This window comes from Bos javanicus, chromosome 17, assembly GCF_032452875.1.
Source record: "Bos javanicus breed banteng chromosome 17, ARS-OSU_banteng_1.0, whole genome shotgun sequence".
Taxonomy (NCBI): domain Eukaryota; kingdom Metazoa; phylum Chordata; class Mammalia; order Artiodactyla; family Bovidae; genus Bos; species Bos javanicus.
In genome coordinates, this window is record NC_083884.1 from 19,294,829 (window position 1) to 19,313,001 (window position 18,173).

Sequence of the window (18,173 nt, forward strand, 5' to 3'; positions counted from 1 at the left end):
GCCACATGGCTGATGGGATCTTAGTTCCTCAACCAGGGATTGAACCCAGGCTTTCTGCAGTGAGAGTCCTAACCACTGGACTGGCAGGGAATCTCCACCACTGCATTTTGGAGTGATCTGTTAAGTAGCAAACTCTGATTCACCATGTTACTTGATGGACCCCTCAACAATATTCGCAACTGTGGATTTTCTAGCCATATCAGACCCAAAGGACTCCCAGTCCTAAAGGGTTTAAATTTGTTTCCTCAGCTTTTTACTTTTTAAAAACTATTCATTTATTAATATTTATCTTTATTTTTTTTTTTTGGTTGTGCTGGGTCCTTGTTGCTGCACAAGGGTTTGCTCTAGTTACGATGAGTGAGGGCTGCTCTGTAGCTGTGGTGTTCAGGCTTCTCATTGCGATGGTTTCTCTCGTTGCAGAGCACAGACTCGGTCCATGGGCTTCAGTAGCCGTGGCTCATAGGCTGCAGAGCACAGGCTCAGGACTCGTGGCGCACAGGCTTGGTTGCTCTGTAGCTTGTGGTATCTTCCCAGTCCAGGAATCAAACCCATGTCCCCTGCATTGGCAGGCAGATTCTTATCCACTGTACCACCAGAGAAGTCTGATTTCTTCATATTTTTAAAACAGAACAAAAAAGAAGCCTGACTTAGTTTGTGGACTCAATGATAGATCTGGGGAAAATTTCTCTGAATCCAATTGTTAAACAATGACACCACTTTAACTAATCTTGAAAAGAAAATTCCTCATAAGTGATAATTATTGTTGTCTACATTGGTGATTTCCAATCTTTAATGAGCATAAATATAACCTCAATATTCTTGGGCCTCCTGTCAGCAATGTGATTCAGTAGGTCTAGAGAGGGGCTTGCGGCTGCTGCTGCTGCTAAGTCGCTTCATTCGTGTCCGACTCTGTGGGACCCCATAGACGGCAGCCCACCAGGCTCCCCCGTCCCTGGGATTCTCCAGGCAAGAACACTGGAGTGGGTTGCCATTTCCTTCTCCAATGCAGGAAAGTGAAAAGTGAGAGTGAAGTCGCTCAGTCATGTCAGACTCTTCGCGACCCCATGGACTGCAGCCCACCAGGCTCCTCCGCCCATGGGATTTTCCAGGCAAGAGTACTGGAGTGGGGTGCCATTGCCTTCTCCGCCCGTCGTTTAGGAGTATATTAAACTTAGGAGTGTACATAGATATATATATATATGTATAGGCCACACCAGGTCTTAGTTTTACAACAAGGGATCGTCACTGTGGCACGTGGGCTCTTCGCTGCAGCATGTGGGCTCTATTAATAGTTCCCTGACCAGGGATTGAACCTGGGCCCCTGCAGTGGGAGCATGTAGTCTTAACCCACTGGACCATAAGGGAAGTCTCTTGGGAGTATACCTTGATAATAAGGGCCCAGGATAGTTATGGGGCATGCACTTCACTGATGGCACTTTGGAAATATTGGCCTAAATATTAAAGATTGATTCTAAAATAGTCTACGCCCCCTTTCTGGCCTTGCTCTGTGACTGGCCCATAATTACAGGTCATTGGAAACAATTCCTGGAATAGGCCAACTGGTAAACAAATATCAGGATTTGGGAATGCCAATCTCCCATATTTATGCCATGTAGATGCCAGATTTACTAAATGCAATACCCTCTGTTTTCTTCTCAGTGAGGTATATTGAGGGAATTAATAGAACGAGAGCCCTGTTTTGTAGATTTCTTCTTTAACTTTCATCAGTCATTGACATTCTCATTCCTACTTACCAAGGAGGCTTGAAAAGTTACACAGCAGGTAGGGGGCAAAATTAATTGGTGTCTAGATTTCCTCAGGTCTGTCTCCCTTTCTTCAGTGTCATTCTTGATAACTGTGGTTTGGATGAGAAGCTTCAAAATGTGTATCGAAGACAGAGAAAGATGGGGATAAGGGAGAAAATGAGAGAGAGAGAGCACAAAAGAGAGAGAGACAGAGAGAGGTAGTTATACTGGGTGAAAAAAAAGGTAGGGGAGGGTTTGTAAGTTTATGAAAAAGTAATGTTTACCACTATTCCTTCTTTTTCAAAATTTCAAGTTTCAGGAAAATCTATGTGGGGTATGGAGAGGAAGTTAGCTGTTGTAGTCTAGTTTCTTCTCAGATTCCTCATGAGGTTGAAAGTGAATTAGAACTCGAGGGAGTGACCCTGTTCTTTGTCTGAGTTTGCATGGTGCCGGTTTCCATACTAAATGCCTGACCAGTTTCACCACTGGATAAATCAGTAGTGCCTGAAAGAAATAGCCATCGTTGAAGTGAGGAGAGAGTTAGGAGTCTTTAGAAGAGTGACTAATTTTCCTCATGGCCCAAGAGGGGCTCTTTAAATTCACCTTTTCACTCATTTCCCCACTTGGTTATACAGAACTTTCCCCCCCTTCTGTTGATGATTTTTTAAAAAAGTTTTAACAGTCTCTGTTGTTGGAATGTAAACCAAACGCAAGGAGGACATTCCACAGGGGAAATACCCTGATTTTTCTCCATGGTAGAGGGATCAGAATGTGTGGGTGAAAACAGGAAGGAACAAGAGAGGAACTCATTGATTGGATTGCAGGGCTCTCCTACAACATCAAATCACATTCGTACTATTTCTAGGCTATTTCAGAATAACTGGCAATTTTTGTTCATTCAAACATCCATTCAGTGTAGTAAAGCAAAAATCAATCCATCTGATTGATTGAGTTAGCCTGTCCATTTGACTAAAACCATGGTGTTTCAACCTGAGAAGTGGTGGTCTTAGGGGGCATTAAAGAACTCCAAGTCAGAATCTACCAGAGAAATTACCCTTTTTTCTTTTTCTTTAAAATACATGATTAGGACCTCCCCGGAAGTCCAGTGGCTAAGACTGCTTGCTCCCAAACTGGGGGGCCTGAGTTCGATCCCTGGCTAGGGAACTAGATCCCACGTGCCACAACTAAGCCGTGGTGCAGACAAATAAATGAATAAATAAATAACAAAAGACAGATGCTCAGGCTTCTTCCCATAGTTTGGATATGCCTTTGGAGTTCTGAAAAGGCACCGAGATCATTCTGACAGGCCTCCCGACCCTTGTTGAGAACCTTTGAGTTAAATAGCCATGTTCAGGTAATTTGAAAGGTTTAAAATAGTCCCCTGGCCTCAGTAGTTTTAATAAAAAAAGAGTGAACCGATGGTTGATTTTCTAAAAGTGAAAACAAGAATAGTATTACACTTGTCCTAAATGATTGGAAGGATAATTTCTTTTTTGGGGGGGTTGGGGGCTGGAGCTACAGTTTGTGTTTTAGGAAGACATGGACACCAGCAGCACAAACGTGAACCCCTGCTTCGTCGGAATCCGCTTTCAGCCTGGCTCTGACAGTGAGGGGCTTCCTCTGCTGAATGTTTGCCTTATGATCAACCAGCCTCTTCTGCAGAACAGACAGTCCCCTGCACGACAAGGCTGTGTGCCATCGGGGGATTTACTGATGGCTAAGCCGCGTTATGAACAGAGATTTATGATCAACTTCCCAGTCAATTAAAATTTCAGATATGACTAAGGCAGAATTCAATTAAGGTTAATTGGGGCTTCTGAAAACTGCTTTTCCAAAGGGAAACTGTGATGGGATTGTGACTCCTAGTGGGTTTCGATCAGTTTTAAATAACTTTCCATGCCTTTCTTTTCTTGGCACACAACGCCTCTTCTCCCCGCCGCCTGGCTCCTGTATTATCATTCGATTCAGATGTTGATTTTTCTGTCATAAGTTATCATGGTGACTTATTTGGTTTCGGCTTTGTCTTTTTCTTAAAAAACAAAAATCCCAGAAAAACAAAACAAGACTCCCAAGGCTCTCAGCAGACCAGAACCCTTAACAAAATTGCAACCTGCGCTGGGCGGAAACCACGGTGGTATGACATGAAAGAAATATAGTCATTTGGAAGATTGTGACAACATTTCAGAAGCAATTATCCAAACTGGAAAAATAACCCATTTCTTTTCCTTTGTCATTAAGGTGGATGAAAAGGTTCCCAAACATTGTCAACGATGGGGGAAAATAAAGCCAGGGGGTGGTGGTGGGGGGTTTGGAAAACAGGTGCAGGCAAGAATTACAATGCAAGTCAGGCTTTCCATTCTACCCGAAATTTTATTTTCTTGTCGTCAAGGGCTATTGTGACAGTTCTTAGCACAGTTGATTGAACTGGGAAAACACATGGGACGGGGCCTTCGTCACCGAATGCAGAACATGTATTCTGTGGCTCACAGAGCAATCTGGAGCAAGGGGTGAATAATAATGTCAGCAGTTTGTTTTCTCAGAATTTCCAACCTATTGTTCATCACTGGAAATTAATAACATCGAGCTAAAGAGACATTTTCTTTCTGAAAAGAAGACATGAGGAGTGTGTGAGTAGGGGAGAGACATGGTAACTGCTCAGATGTTTCGTTGTTTGAGAATTCTCCCATCCAGCAGACCTAGGCATTTGCCACCACAGCTAGGAGCCAGTCAGATGTTGCCTCCTTCTTGAGTTAGTGACTTTTCCCGAGTTTCACACCCCTGTGCCTCTCCTGACACTACTACTCCCTGGGGCACACATACTGGGGACAAGTTCATCCAGAGAGTGACTTTGGAAATGGCCTCGCTTAGGAGAACAGGGGAGGGATGTAGGTGAGGCAAGTTGTAAAGGCTGTTGATTCATGTAATTTTCTTTGTGCATTTCAGCTGATGGTCAAACTATGCCGTGGACAGACTGTGACAGGTGAAGATGTCTACAAGGCCGCTGTAGGTGGCAATGAACAGGCCCATGTAGTGTCACCTGTTTCAAATGAGCTCCTTCCCAATGCCTCTTATTTGAACATGAGGGTGGTGTTCAGATTGCTTCTGCTCCCCCCCTTGAAGGAAGGACTGACATTGGAGTTGTTTTCTAGGGATGGTGATGGTCCAACTGGCATAGCTTTCTCACCTACTACATTTATCTGGATGAAGCACAACTGATAGGAAGGAATCGCATCCTTATCTTTGCCGATTTCCTCTTCCCTCTTTCTGTAAAAGGGAGACTAGAAAAGGAGAGACTGGGAAAAGGAGAGGTTCTAGCATTGTAGAGAGGTTAAGGGGAAAAGTTTCTGTAATCAGAAATCTGGGGTGTAATTATATGATCGCCAGAAGAAAGACACACGCAGGTGGAATAAGTCTCCTGAGTAAGAGTACTAATGAATTCTCTCTGTTCCTTATGGAAAAGAGCCACATTTGTAAAATTAAAAGTCAATGCCTCTTTGATGAGAGGATTTGCAGGCTCCGCTGTCCTTTGTTTCAAATATTGTGTGCTTGGAAAGAAGAGCAAGGAAGCGAAACCTCTAGTCAAGGGCATTGGAGCAGAGCTGGCAGCTGGCTGCACCCCCCGCCCCCAAATCTCAGGGCTGTAGGAGCCTTTTTCAGAAAGGGCTTGATCGGTGCTACGTGCATGGCTATTTTGAAGAGTATGGCCTTGTCTAGACAATACCAGAGTCCTCAGTCAATTCAGAGGAGAAAAACAGAGGAGCTATACCAGTCTTCTGGCGTGGTGCAGCCCACACGAGTGGCTGACTGGGTTTTTCACCCTCATCCCTATGTGTGGGAGCCACACTAGTTTGTGGGTGTGTGTTCCAGCCGACAAAGTGCAGGGGCAGCAGCCACCAAGTGTCACAGCACATGGGTCTGTTGTCTAGCTGGTGGGGAGAGTCTCCACTGGAAAATACAGATGTTGAGAGGAGACCAAGATACAGATCCTTCATAGACCCTCCAGGTTACCTGAAATTCAGCCTTTGTAGCTACTCTTTTGTCCACATAATAAATGCCGATTAGCAGTCACCTTAGCAAACCAGAAGGAGGGCTGGGGGATGGTGTTGTGGGGTGCGCAGGGCAATTGTTTGCCTCAGCCAACCCCTACAGCCAGAGAGAGCCAGTTGTTCAATTTCCTGGAAATTTGTGAGCTGGTTGTTAAACCCATGTGTCATTATTAAGAATTAAATTATGGGAACATAACTCAATAAATTATTATTAGAAACAAAGATCAAACTCAGTACTTACCCTTTCCTGATTATTTTTACTACATTTAACAACCGTTTGTGCTTTGAGGCTCTTTGCATCTGTTATATCTGTGGGGTGAAGATGCTGTGTAATGATGTGCTGGTGTCCAGCTCTTTCAGCAATCCCCCGAGTTGGTCAGTGACTTCATGTCGGTTTCTTGAAATGAGCCCTGATGGCAGTTTTTATGCCACTGAAATGGCAAACCCTACAGATCAGGGTTTCTTCTGTTTTAGAAAATGGGTTGATGAACATTTACTGGCACAACACTCTGTGTGTGTGAGAGAGAGAGGGGGAGAGGGAATTGAGGTGGTGGTGGCATCCGGACTTGCGTGCTGGATCAGCACAATGCTTGTTTTTATGTTGGGCGAGTGTCTTAGTCAGCTCCAGCTGCTGTAACAAGAATACCATAGCCTGAATGGCTTAAACAACAAATGTGATTTCTCATAGCCTGACTGGCTTAAACAACAAATATATTTCTCACAGTTCTGCAGAAGTTCTGGGAAGTCCAAGATCACAGTGCCAGCACGGTCCAGTTCTAGTGAGGACTGTTTTCCCTATTTCCTCACATGGCAGGGGAGAGATTGTGAGAGAAAGAAAGAGAGAGGGACGAGAACGCTGTGTAGTGTCTCTTCTGATAAGGGCATTGATACCAACACGAGGACTCCACTTCCAAGACCAAAGTACCTCCCGAAGGCACCACCTCCAAACCATCAGACTGGGGACGTGGGTTTCAATGCATAAAATTTGAGAGGACACAAACATTCAGTCCATAGCAGGGAGAAAATAAACCAATGGGGCAGGCAGGCTAGGGTAGGCTTCCTGGAAGGAGAGGGAATGCTATCCGGGGAGAGGAGGCTTCCAAGGAGAGAGATGGGAAGATCCAGGGTAAACCCCCATGCTTTGCAATTCTGTCTGGGTGCAGGCTGGGGTATGAGGGGGCCCTTCCAGGGTTATTCTTCTCTGCTTTCTGCCCACCTCCTCAACAAGCTCTCCATCCCTCCCCAGATTACCTCAGCCAGTGGTCTTTGCCAATACCTAGCTTCACTACACGGAGAAGGCAATGGCACCCCACTCCAGTACTCTTGCCTGGGAAATCCCGTGGACGGAGGAGCCTGGTGGGCTGCAGTCCATGGGGTTGCTAGAGTCGGACACGACTGAGCGACTTCCCTTTCACTTTTCACTTTCATGCATTGGAGAAGGAAATGGCAACCCACTCCAGTGTTCCTGCCTGGAGAATCCCAGGGACGGGGGAGCCTGGTGGGCTGCGGTCTCTGGGGTCGCACAGAGTCGGACACGACTGAAGTGACTTAGCAGAAGCAGCAGCTTCACTACAGGGCTTCCCTGGTAGCTCAGCTAGTGAAGAATCCGCCTGCAATGCGGGAGATCTGGGTTTGATCCCTGGGTTGGGAAGATCCCCTGGAGGAGGGCATGGCCACCCACTACCGTATGCTTGCCTGGAGAATCCCCACGGACAGAGGAGCCTAGTAGGCTTCAGTCCACAGGGTTGCAAAGAGTCGGACATGACTGAGTGATTAAGCATAGCACAACTTCACTGCTAATGAAACTTCTGACAGACCCTGGGTTCTGTGGCTTGGGTTATATTAGAGACTGAATGTTTGTGTCTTCCCTACTCCGCCTCCCCATTCGTATGTTGAAGCCCTAAAGCCCTTGGTATTCGGGAATGGGGCCTTTGGAAGGTCAGGTTTAAATGAGGTCATGAGGGTGGGGTCCCAAGAGGGGATCAGCACCCTTGTAACAAGAGGAACTGACCTGAGAGCTCTCACCAGGAGCCGGCATGGACCGAGGAGAAACCTCATGAGCTCGCACAGAGGAGGAGGCATCTCAGATGGGAAAGCCAGCTCTCACTTGACCCCGAATCAGAGGCACCTAGATTTTGGACTCTCCAGACTCCAGGGGTGTGAGTAAGAAGTCTCTGTTATTTAAGCCACTCAGTCTGTGTTTTGTTGCAGCAGCCCGAGCCACTAAGACAGATTATGAGCATAATTTTGTACAAATAGGTTGGGGGTGATTTCAAGGTATTTATTTAGTCTGCCCACAATCAAAGGAGCATGTGAGGCTTCTGGGGTGCTTTGTACACCCACTTGAGTTTCGGGAGAATAAGGGGAGAGATACTGCACTGGGAGCCAGGGGGCCTGGGCTTTCAAGGCAGGTGCTGCCCTTGCGGCTGCAGCACGGATGTTGAGCAGGAAACAAGCAGCCTCTGTTCGCCCCAATATTAAAAGGCTCGTGTTCATCACTATGCTGTGAGGATCAAAAGGAAGGTTGTTTGAAAATTTATAGAACTGTGCAAATGGAAGTTGTGAGGAGTCCAGGGGGAACTTTCTAATTCACAGGCCTAGTGATAAAGGCGATTTTCTAAATTTCAGAACCCACTTACCTTTCTCTGCAGAGCCTCCCTTCTCTTCCCCTAATATTTAACTTACCTCTTTTAACTCTCTTGTTTGCTTTATTTTGACTGTCCCTCCTTTCCTCTTCGCTCTGTTTTTCTCTGAGATTCTTTCCTTCTCTATTTCTCTAATTATATGATAGAATTACTGTATTTTGAGTTTATCCTCTTGTTTACAAATATCAATATCACTTTATGTTTGCTCTCTAAAATCTCCCCCTGCTTCTGTGTTCAGGAGGTGGGACCTTCTGTTGGGACCCTTGGTGATTTTCTGACTCGGCGAGTGAGGTCTGGAAATGGGTAGGGAATCTTTTCTGGGGTCAGGAGAGACGATGCTTGCAGAAGTGGCACAGGTGAGGCTCAGAATCCCAGTTTTCCTCAAAGGAAGGATGGCAATTAACCTTGGCACTGGAGCAGAACTCACTTGAATTTGTACTTGTAAATCTGCACCTCTCCTTAAGCAAATATGATGAGAAGAATCCAGATTTTCATCAAAAGTAAATTACAAATGGAGTAGTCACATCATGAAAGGACTTGCAAGGAGATTTCTTTAGCGAGCAGCTCTTCCTCCCCTGTATTTAGGCGTGTTTTGATTCAGAGAAATGCATTACCGATAGGGGTTTTTCTAGCATAACACCTCCTGAAAACGTGAGGCACAACTGGGTTAAACGGCAGCCCAGTCCACACCTTCACTAAGCTTATCAACGGGCCTGCACCCTTAATTCTTACGGCATTTGACTGCTTTTGAAGTCGCCTTCTTTCGAGGGGGACATTAAGCCCAGGTGAGCCTATTGTTTTACTTCTGCCCATTGGGGCTTAAGACATGACTTGTTTATTTGGACTGTGACTCTGTTCTCCCTTCCCTTAGGCAGGGATTTTACTTTCTGTGATGTGTGAGTGAGAAAGTAGGTCACTAATGAAATGCTTCATGCACTGGATAAATGATCTGCAATCCAAACGGCACACAAAGGATGTTTACCAGAGAGACAGTCCAGACAGAGGGCGAGAGGCTTGGCCAGCCTAGGATGCTTTCCAGCAATTGTCCAGGATGTCACTGCAGTATGGGTGTTTGGAGCTATGAGCTGCAGGAACTCTGGTCTGGTGGCAAATTCATACAGTGTCCCAAAGGCAATAGCAGCAGTGGGTTCCAAGGAGTTCCAGCAGTGGTTCCTTTGTCCCAAAGGCAAAAACGCACCGCCTTCTTTGGGTCAGGATTTGCCAGAGGTTAACTGGCCCCGGTGGCTTAGCAGTAAAGAATCTGCCTGCAATGCAGGAGACATGGGTTCAGTCCCTGGGTTGGGACGATCCCCTGGAGAAGGAAATGGCAAACTCACTCCAGTGTTCTTGACTGGGAAATCCTATGGAGAGAGGAGCCTGGTGGGCTGCAGTCCCTGGGGTCGCAAAGAGTTGGACATGGCTGAGTGACTACACAAAGCAAACTGGCAGGGCAGTGGAGCCAGCGAAGCTGTTTTTCTGACTTTGGGTTCATCTCTGGTACATCCTGATACCCTCTGATGACCTGGAATGTTGGGGTCCAGGAAGATGGTACAGAGGTCCAGCCTGACCCTGATGCTCCTCTTCTGAGCTGTCATCTTCTGCTTTTCCTTAGGGACTTTTCTCTTTCTCAGTCTAGGTTGCAGAGTGGGGGTTTCTTTCTCTAGCTTTCCTATTTTTGGGGGCAGGTGGGGCATCTGGTCCAAGGACCCTTAAGAAACAGGCACAGAGACGTAGCAAAGACTCCAGGCATCTTATATATTCACATGGCCGTGAGTCACAATTCATAATTCCATGTTGCCTCTCTTAAACTGTGTGGGAAGTCCCTCTGGGGTGTGCTTGGATATCCTTCTCACTTTATGTGACCAGATTTAGCTCCCCAGGTCGGATTAGGCTGGAGGCTGCCTGACCTGCTCAGACAGATGGGCTGGCTGGTCCTCCTAACCCTCCTCCCTCACCTTTCTAGGTGGGGACTCCTGGGCTAGCCCTGGGACGGCTCTTGGGAACCGCTTTGCACAGGCTGTGTGTTCCTCTCACGACGTCCACTCCCTTTCACCCCTGAAATCATATGCACAGAGTCAGGCAGAGGACACTCTCCCTTGCTATTTGGTTTATACCCCGAGCCCCAAAGTAGTTGTTGGTCAGCTCGAGTAAAACGGACTCACTTTCCCAGGCTAGAGACAGTGGTCTGTGGGCTCCCCTCCCCAACTCCTGGGCCACTTCTAGGATGGGGGTAGTTGGGAGGGAACACCTGCAGGCTGTCTTCCCTCTAAGATGTGAGCGATTTCAAAAAGAAATAACCCTATTTACTGCCCCGCTGAAAGCTCCATGCTGTAGCCCCTGAGGCCCCATTAATATTGAAGACCCACCGACACCTCTCTTTGGAGAGTGGGGAGTGGAGCACACGCTCCTCGAAGCCCATCTTTCCTTACCAATTTCCAGCTCCCTCCTCCCTCCTGTGATGATCTTGCAGACTCTGGTCCAAATAACCCTCACTTGCCTTTCTCCTCTAGAGAGGTCTGGCCCGTCCTACACTGGCACTTACAGCTCCTTTAGCATTTCCTCATTTAGCCCTCTGGGAAGACCCCGGCCCCTGGAAGGCCTCCTCTCTTCTGTGGCCTGCTTTCTCTGCCCTGCTGTGCTTGCTAGTTGCTCATCACTGCCCAGTCCTTGGGAGAAGGCAATGGCACCCCACTCCAGTACTGTTGCCTGGAAAATCCCATGGATGGAGGAGCCTGGTAGGCTGCAGTCCATGGGGTCACTAAGAGTTGGACATGACTGAGCGACTTCACTTTCACTTTTCACTTTCATGCACTGGAGAAGAAAATGGCAACTCACTCCAGTGTTCTTGCCTGGAGAATCCCATGGACAGAAGAGCCTGATGGGCTGCCGTCCATGGGGTTGCACAGAGTCGGACACGACTGAATCGACTTAGCAGCAGTAGCAGCAGCAGCCCAGTCCTTAAGGCTGATTTGACGTTGGTTGAATGTTAGAATCCTTTTCTGCCACTTTAAGCCCATAGACCCTCCCCCTCGGATACAGCCTGGCCCCACTGGGAGAGCCTGGCTTGCTTTGCAGGCATCTACATCATTTATGTCAGGGGTCCCCAGCCTCTGGGATCTAGAGCCTGATGATCTGATGATGTAATAATGATAGAAACAAAAATGTCATGTGCTCGAATCCTCCCCCAAACTACCCCCAACCCCAAGGTCCCTGGAAAACTTGTCTTCCATGAAACTGGTCCCTGGTGCCAAAAAGTTTGGGGACCACAGCTTTACGCCCCCTCCCTCCTTCCAAAGGTTCCCTGGAGTTTCTCCTCACACCAAGCTCCTGTCCTCCCCAGCTGGGCCTCTGGTTCACAGCTCCCCATGGAGCAGAGTGGAAGGGTCCAGATCCCCCAACTCAGGTTCTTGTGGGTGGGGGGCCCTGTCTTGTGTTACTTCCTCTGTTTTCTTCTCTCTCTGCTCCTCCCTTCCCCTTGCTCTCAAAGGAGTGGTCTTTGACAATTGCATCTTTAAAAAAGAAAATACTTCAAAATACGGAGACTATAAAAGACGTAATCCCCACCGAGGGACCAGGAGGTAATTTCCTCACATGCGCTTTTCTGACAATTTTGGCAGAGCTGCTTCCCAACATCTGCATTAAATATTTCCCACCACAGGTGTGTGTTTCATGTGATCTTGGAGTAAATAACACAGAATTGTAACCACCAGGTGGCCTGGGACTGGCCAGGACATCTCCCTGCATTTACTTCTTGGGGTGAAGGAGGCCTGGGGCTGGGGCTGCATGGGAAAAGAGTTGCTCCTGTTCAGGGGCATGGAGAAGGCAGCCTGGGCTCAGGCTTTCAAAAGAGACAACCCTGGTTCTTTAATAGAAGCACAGCCCTGAATATCAACTTGCTGTTAATTTAGACACCACACTCTCATTCTTCTGCTCTGCAGATGAGAAAAAACGAGGCAGTGAGTAGTCAAAGATTATATCCCAAATTCGTCCTCTGTCCCCTCATCTTCGAGACGAGGAGTGTGGACTAACGCTTTTCCTCGTTCTCAAATGGTCTGATTCTATAAAATCACTCCTTCCAAATTTATACACCCTTGCTGATGAGTGCGGCTGCCTCTCTAATTTTCGAGGGATATGAAGGGTTTTCTAGCAATCTTGCAGGCTGAGCTGAATGCCTCTTTGTGCTTTCCATTGTGGGCTCAAAGAAAATCTTTGGAATCGTAGCAGAAGAAGGAAAAAAAAAAAAAAACTATTTGAAAAAAAGTCTCAGAAAAAGAAAAGTGCCTTCACGGTAGCCTCTGTTCCACAAAAGGAAAAGAGAGCTTGATATTTTCCCGAGTGAATGAGCAGGTACGGCAATTGTAATTGTAATGTAAGAGGTAATGGCAAGGTTTCCCAAGAGCACTGGGATAAGGATAGGATCATGACCGAACTTCTCAGTGAGCTTTTGAAGGGGCAATGTGCAGACTGGAATCTGGGATGCCATTGCATTTCTCGGGTGCGTCTCCCATTCTGCCTCCTTCAGTGGCCTGCGGGTCTGCGTGTGTGTGTGTGTGTACTTGTATGTCTGTGCCATTCCACAAATGAAGTGAAAGTGAAGCCGCTCAGTCGAGTCTGACTCTGTGTGACTTCATGGACTGTAGCCCGCCAGGCTCCTCTGTCCATGGGATTCTCCCGGCCAGAATACTGGAGTGGGTTGCCATGCCCCCCACCAGGGGATCTTCCTGACCCAGGGGTCGAATCCAGTCTCCTGCACTGCAGGCAGATTCTTTACTGACTGAGCCACCAGGGAAGCCCTATCATTCCATATATGTACGTATATATCCATCCATCCCTCGGCCTGTCCATCCACCTGCTTCTCTTTCCCTTGGTCTCACCTGCTCGCTCTGTCTGTCTCTCCTCATTTTTGTCTCGTCAGGCTGAAATTACTTGTCTTCTCAGTAAGGATGAATAATGAACTAGTGTTTTCCCACCCGCAGTATGTCAATCTTTCTCCTGAGTGGACTGTTCAGATAGTTTTCATTGAATTAAAATTCCAAGTCTGCCCTGGAAGTTGAAGCATGCATCTATAATGCTTCCTAAGGGTTTTCAGAAATTCCACGACAGGTGATCACAGCTGCTGATGGTGGGGCCCTCTTCTCTGAAGAGTCCCCGAGGCCTTTTTTTTATGATCATCAAGGAGGTGCCCCCAGGCGCCTGTTGGCAGTAAGGGTCCACATCTTCCCATTCAAATTCTCTTTGTCTCTGGAGGTGTGGATGGAATTTAGAAGCTGCAGAATCCCATGGAGAACCTGTTAATGCCATCTCTTCCTTAAGGAGCTTGAGGTCTTTGAAAGAAGACTCTCGCGTTTCCTGAGAACAGAGTCATGAAACACACAAAAAGAATTTTTGAAGAGCAAATCATGTCTTCTGGCTCCCGAGCCTTGCTCATTTTACTTGCTGGAATGTAGTGACGATAGCTGGAGTTGATCCGGAGCCTAGACTCTGTGGCAAATGTTGTGCATGCATGAACACACTTAATTCCCACAATAACCCAATGGGGCAGATACTATTTATAGCTCTACTTTGCAGGAAGGGGGTTAATGAGGACACTGATATCTTTTTGATGGTGAGGCACACATTCTGCTCAGGGATTAAATAGACAAGGGAATCCAGAAAGCGTATTTCTGTCCTACCCACATTTTAAATTCCCTACTGGCAAGTAAAACTAATTCAAAAAATAGGGCAATAAGGATAAATAGGGCAGGGGAAAAAAAAAGGGAGCAACGACGGCTGGATTGCTAGTCTGGAGGTGAGTGGAGATGATTCCATTCCAGGGTGGAGGTGAGTAGAAATGATTGACATCGTCTTGAGATGCATCCCCAGCCGCTGGCTGGCTCTAGAGAACATTAGTAAGACAGATGGGTCCTGGCCATTTCAGCCTCATGGGGTTGATGGTGCCTTTTCCCTATCTCCAGTCACCCTCTCTCCTCCGGGAATGCAGACTTGCTGGATGCAATAGAATCTGGGTTTCCCTCTATGCTGACGTGTTTTGTCTTTACAAGTTTCCTGGCTCCTGAAGGGTGGAGGGGGCAGAAGAAAAAGCTCGGAGGACCTCTCCCACGCCTCTGACTGGTGTCTGCTGGCACGTGCAGGGTTGAGGAGGGCGAGGGCACCGAACCCAAGTCGCTGCCTCTGCGAGGCTGGTGGGTTCTCCCTCACATTCCATCGAGAAGCGGCTAGTCGCCATCCTTCTGGACAGCACCGTGAACCGCCTGTGCTTTCCAACGGGCTAAACTTGGCTTCTGTTTTTAAGCCTTTAAACCAGAGCGTGGAGAAAGAAGGTCCCTCCAGTGCACGATGTTGACAGCTTATCTAAATTTAGAGGCCACGCGGGGTGTGATTTTTGCATATGTCCCTTCCTGATGCCAGTTGGCACTGCAGAGCTCAGCACAAGCCCCGAGCATTTTCGTGCTGCTCCCTCCCCGCCACACACACACCCTGTGCGTTCCAGATGGGGTGCTCCAAGCAGGTGACTAAGCAGAGAGAACAAAAGCTCTTTCCAGGTTGCTTTGAAAATGGCTCCTTTCAAATTGCCGTTAAGATCCGGGTGCAGCTCCCTCTCCGGAATGTATGGGGAAATGCCATGTACCCAGCACAGGGTACTGAGGCACAACAGTTCCCGTGTCGGCCAACTCTGCCCTCTGCCAAGCCTGTTTAGAGTCTGAACCTTCACTGCCAGAGCCTCTCATGCGCCTCAAATTCCAAGAGGAAAACATTTGCTAGAACTGACAGGCTATATACACTAGATGGCGCTAAAGGTCCGTGGAACATTTTCGGGTGGGCCCTTAAATCTGTAATTCCGCCCTTAGCTGAAGAATCCTTGTAGAAGAGAGAGACCTTGATCATAAATCCCACACGCAATAACAGGTTCATAATGCATCCTAGTGACTACATGTTGTATTTTTTTCTCCCTGAGAAATAAAATTTCTCTTTCAATGGAGAAGGATGTTCCTTAACATCTAACATGTGCTAATGTTAAATCTCTTTCTTAGGAAGCCTGCAAAACTAAGCCTTTAATGTGTGCTGACCAAGACATCCGGGCAATGTCTGTGGCGAGATGCCGATTGATAGCTTGAGGGGCTGAGAACACATAAGCCATAGTCTCGGCAGCCTGGATAGGGAAGGTTATTTTTCCCCTAAAAATGAACATTTGACTTGTCAAAACCGTTTTCTCATTGATCCACTGAGACAGAATCTGCAGGTTAAAGAGGCAAGTTTACAGAAAAGCTCCTTCATTTTTGGAAGGGAAGTTAAGGGAAAAGCAGAGACTAATTTCTTCCATTTAAAAAGTATTTACCAGAGAGTGAGTTTAAGAATAAAATACTGGTAGGATAGAAATACATTTCTTTTTTGCCTTGACTCTTCCCAGCCTATAGCTTTCCATGTTACCTGGGTTAGAGGAGTGGCAGAACTTGAAAAAAAAGCCAAATGAGAGAATCAACAGCAGAATCCATCTGAAAACCCAGCACAATATATTCACTGACATCTCAGCTTATTCTTAATATGGGTCCTTTCTGGAAGCAGTGCCACACAACAAAAAGGGCTGAAATTTCCTGATTATGATGCACCTTTTGGTACCTTATTGGTCGAGTCTTTATGTGTTGATTATTTATCACATGCACAATGTGAGATGAGGTAAAAAACCAAAACCGAAACCAAAAAATCCACACACTTCAAACTAACTTTGGTGTTGTGTTGCAATTCCTTTGAAATTCCTACCTGTTACAGATTCCCAGTTCATTCTCTAGATGGATTTCTTGGACCTGGACTAGGGTAGGTGGTCTTGGATCTCTCTCCTCGCGTGCCTCGCGCCTGGCATCTCAATCTACTTGCTCTGTTAAAGAAGGGCACGCAGATCTGGCTCAGGGCCTCCATGGAGAGAACATGTTAAGTCCTACATTTTGTACATCTCACATTCCAAAATCTGCTTCTGGACCGACCCCTGCAGAGTCAGAAACTTACCTAGAGACCTTGTGAGCTTATGGTTGGAAAAAGAAGGATAAAATCACTGAATCTCCATGACAAAAATGGGGACAACCTGCTGCCTTTCAGAGAAATCAACCGAGGTTCTCAAAATTCAATGTAAGCACAGTTATTATTTTTATTGAAGTATAGTTGATTTACAGTGTTGTATTAGTTTCTGCTGTACAGCAAAGTGATTTGGTTATACGTGTATATTCTTCTTCACGTTCTTTTCCATGTGGTTTTCCTGTGGTTTATTACAGGGTATTGGGTATGGTTCCCTGTGCTACACAGTAGGAGCTTATTGTCTAAAAATATGGATCAATGCTTCACGAATTTGTGTGTCATTCTTGTGTAGGGACCATGTTAAACTTCTCTGTATTATTGCAATTTTAGTGTATGTGCTGCCAAAGCAAGCACTGGAACAATTATTTTTAACAGATTTGTTTGTTTGTTTTTACTATGTATCATAAATAAGAGGTATTTTCTCAGGCAATATTTTTCTTTTCCAGCGTTTGATGGTGTTTTCCTGGTTTCCATAATGTGAATTAACCATCCCATGTTTAGTGCAGGTCCATGTGTTGTTGTTGTTCAGTAGCTCAGTCGTGTCTGACTCTTTGTGACCCCATGGACTGCAGCATGCCAGGCTTCCCTGTCCATCACCAACTCCCGGAGCTTGCTCAAACTCATGTCCATTGAGTCAGTGATATCATCCAACTATATTGTCCTCTGTCGTCCCTTTCTCCTCCTGCCTTCGATCTTTCCAGCATCAGGGTCTTTTCCAATAAGTTGTCTCTTTGCCTCAGGTGGCCAAAGTATTGGAGCTTCAGCTTCAGCATCAGTCCTTCCGATGGATATTCAGGGTTGATTTCCTTTAGGATTTCTTTCAAGATTGACTGGTTTGATCTCCTTGCAGTTCAGGGGACTCTCAAGAGTCTTCTCCAACACCAAAGTTCAAAAGCATCAATTATTTGGCACTCAGCTTTCTCTATGGTACAACTCTCACATCCATACATGATTCCTGGAAAAAGCATAGCTTTGACTACACAGACCTTTGTCAGCAAAGTAACGTCTCTGCTTTTTAATATGTTGTCTAGGTTGGCCATAGCTTTTCTTCCAAGGAGCAAGCGTCTTTTAATTTCATGACTGCAGTCACCATTTGCAGTGATTCTGGAGCCCAAGAAAATAAAGTCTGTCATTGTTTCCCCGTCTATTTGCCATGAAGTGATGGGACCGGATGACATGATCTTCTTTTTTGAATGTTGAGTTTTAAGCCAGCTTTTTCACTTTCCTCTTCATTTTCATGAAGAGGCTCTTTAGTTCCTCTTGCTTTCTACCATAAGGGTGGTGTCATCTGCATATCTGAGGTGATTGATATTTCTCCCGGCCATCTTGATTCTAGCTTGTGCTTCCTCCAGCCTGGCATTTCACATGATGTACTCTGCACATAAGTTAAACAAGCAGGTGACAATATACAGCCTTGACGTACTCCTTTTCCATTTTGGAACCAGTCCGTTGTTCCATGTCTGGTTCTAACCATTGCTTTTTGACCTGCCTACAGGTTTTGCAGGAAGCAGGTAAGGTGGTCTGGTATTCCCATCTCTAAAATTTCCCACATTTTGTTGTGATCCACACAGTCAAAGTAGTCCATGAAGCAGATGTTTTTATGGAATTCTTTTGCTTTTTCTATGATCCAACAGATGGTGGCAATTTGATCTCGGGTTCCTCTGCCTTTT

The 18,173-nt window shown here is 46.4% G+C and overlaps 1 non-coding gene and 1 pseudogene across 1 annotated transcript; one reads left to right on the forward strand and one right to left on the reverse strand.

Annotated features, from left to right (window-relative positions):
• The first annotated feature begins 3,284 nt into the window (after nucleotides 1-3,284).
• The window catches only part of LOC133229269 (large ribosomal subunit protein eL32-like), a 132,772-nt pseudogene continuing 117,883 nt past the window's right edge, over nucleotides 3,285-18,173 (forward strand).
• On the reverse strand, nucleotides 16,748-16,857 carry LOC133229322 (U6 spliceosomal RNA). The gene has a single exon (XR_009730546.1). It is a non-coding gene; the product is annotated as a U6 spliceosomal RNA (small nuclear RNA).